Source organism: Anopheles merus, unplaced genomic scaffold (genome assembly GCF_017562075.2).
Source record: "Anopheles merus strain MAF unplaced genomic scaffold, AmerM5.1 LNR4000489, whole genome shotgun sequence".
Classification (NCBI taxonomy): Eukaryota; Metazoa; Arthropoda; class Insecta; order Diptera; family Culicidae; genus Anopheles; species Anopheles merus.
This window is the reverse complement of record NW_024428069.1, coordinates 22,501-25,000: the sequence shown is the minus strand read 5'-3', so window position 1 is coordinate 25,000 and position 2,500 is coordinate 22,501. Positions and strand designations below refer to the sequence as shown.

At 47.2% G+C, this 2,500-nt stretch overlaps 1 pseudogene; it reads left to right on the top strand.

Moving 5' to 3' along the window:
- Window positions 1-2,500, top strand: part of LOC121602527 — a 9,385-nt pseudogene that overhangs the window by 4,549 nt on the left and 2,336 nt on the right.

Here is a 2,500-nt window from a genome sequence, read left to right as displayed (position 1 = left end):
TAGAGGTGGGAGGCATTCTGGTTGTAAGTGCGTACGCCCCCCCAAGCTGGACCATACAAGAATTTGAACAACTGCTTGATAATATTGTTCTGACCGTCAACGGATCGTCCAAATTTATTGTGGCAGGAGATTTTAATGCATGGTCAGCCAGCTGGGCAAACACCCTTGGAGCAAGAGGCGAGACACAACGCTTAAGAGGTGATACACTGCTAGCAGCTTTCGCAGGTTTAGAGATGGTGTTGATGAATAACGGACAAGACACCTTTGTTACTCCAGAGAGGAAATCAGCTATAGACCTAACATTCGTGAGCCAGTCATTAATGGAGTCAACAGCATGGGAAGTACTGCCGGACTATCTGAACTCAGACCACAAAGGTATACTGATCACAATTGGCCAAGAACAACCACATAGTCCCCAAGGCAATGCGAAAAAGGGATGGAAGACAACCCTTTTTAACAAGGAGCTTTTTGCTGCAGCATTAGACAGAATCCTACATGAGATACGAGTTAATACGCCCGATGACCTGGTCAAGGCCCTTGATAAAGCATGTGATGCTACCATGTCCAGGCTGAAGAGAACTTGCAAGTGGAGGGGTGTCTACTGGTGGACGCCTGTGATAGCAGAGCTTCGGAAGAAATGCAAGGCTGCAAGCAGAGCTGCCCAAAGGGCATACGGCACTCAAGAGTTCCCAGATAGAAGGAGGGAATATAAGCTTGCTAGAAACGCACTGAAGAGAGAAATAAAGAGAACAAAAAAGGCGACCTGGTACAGACTTGTCAATATGTCAGACAACGTTCTCTTTGGCGAGGTATACGTTATTTTGAAGCGAATGGTTGGAGGAAACAGGGTGCCTAAAGAACTGGATCCTGAGAAACTAAACACAATCATTGACGAACTATTCCCGAACCATCCTGTCACAGACTGGCCGACAAGCGAACCTACGACAGGCCAAGAAAACCCGGAAAGTGTGACAGACGAGGAAATACGGAACATCGGAAGATCGCTTAAAACCGGGAAAGTACCAGGTCCAGATGGAATTCCGAACGCTGCTTTGGCAACAGCGATGATCAAGGAGCCGGCAATGTTCAAGAACGTATACCAGAGATGCCTCGACACCGGAGAGTTTCCAGATAACTGGAAGAAACAAAGGCTCGTGCTGATTCCCAAACCAGGGAAAAGACCAGGAGAAAGCGGTTCATCACGTCCGATCTGCTTGATTGATGGAGTAGCTAAAGGTCTAGAACGTGTAATACTCCACCGACTGAATACCCATATTGAGAGCACACAAGGGTTATCCGAAAACCAATACGGCTTTAGGAGAGGAAGATCGACGACTGATGCTATCGAAAGAGTCGTAAACATAGCAAGTGCATCCAGAGCTCGCAATCGAGGTGCAAATCGATTCTGCGCCATAGTGACACTCGATGTTAAAAACGCATTCAATAGTGCAAGTTGGAAGGCAATAGCGAGGTCTCTACAGCGAATCAACACACCAGAATATCTCTATAAAATCATCGGGGATTATTTCCGGAATCGTGTGCTGCTTTATGAAACCAATGTTGGAGTTCAAGAACGAGCTGTCACAGCTGGAGTGCCTCAAGGGTCAGTGCTGGGACCCACTTTATGGAATCTGATGTACAACGAGGTACTCAACTTAACGCTGTATGATGGAGCATCACTAATCGGCTTCGCTGATGATATAGTTCTAGTAGCTGTTGGAAGCCGAATAGACGACCTAGAGAACACGATCGAAATTTCCATCAACATAATTCGGCAATGGATGGATTCTGTGGAGCTACAACTAAATATACCGAAGACAGAATACATACTAGTAAGCTCCCACAGAAGTGAACAAGAATCTGAGATCATCGTCGGGGGGCACACAGTAAGATCATCGCGACACTTGAAGTACCTGGGCATCATGATAGATGATCGCCTAGAGTACACTCAGCACATTAGATATGCTGCTGAGAGAGCGGTGACAAATACCAACGCCCTAGTTAGAATGATGCCCAACCGATCAGGGCCAAGAAGCTGTCGACGTCGAGTTTTAGCAACCACCATCATTGCAGGCATCAGGTATGCCTCCTCTATATGGGCTGAGTCACTAAAATATGAGTGCAGGAAGCAATGGCTCCGAAGGTGCCATCGACCACTAGTAAACCGAGTGATAAGCGCATTTAGGAGCACCTCACACGACGCAGCCTGCGTCATAGCAGGCATGATGCCGCTTCACATACTAATCGACGAGGACTATCGAGTTCGACAACGAAGTATTACAACGGGAGTGAGTAGCAAACTGGCGAGGGAAGTCGAACGACCATACTCCATAGAAGTTTGGCAAAGAGAATGGTCGAACACCACTTCAGGTTCCTGGACAAGGCGACTAATACCCAGCATCCAACCATGGATTACCAGGAGACATGGAAACATCGAGTTTCATATGTGCCAGTTTCTAACAGGTCATGGCTTTTTCAGGGCTCATCTCCACCGTATGGG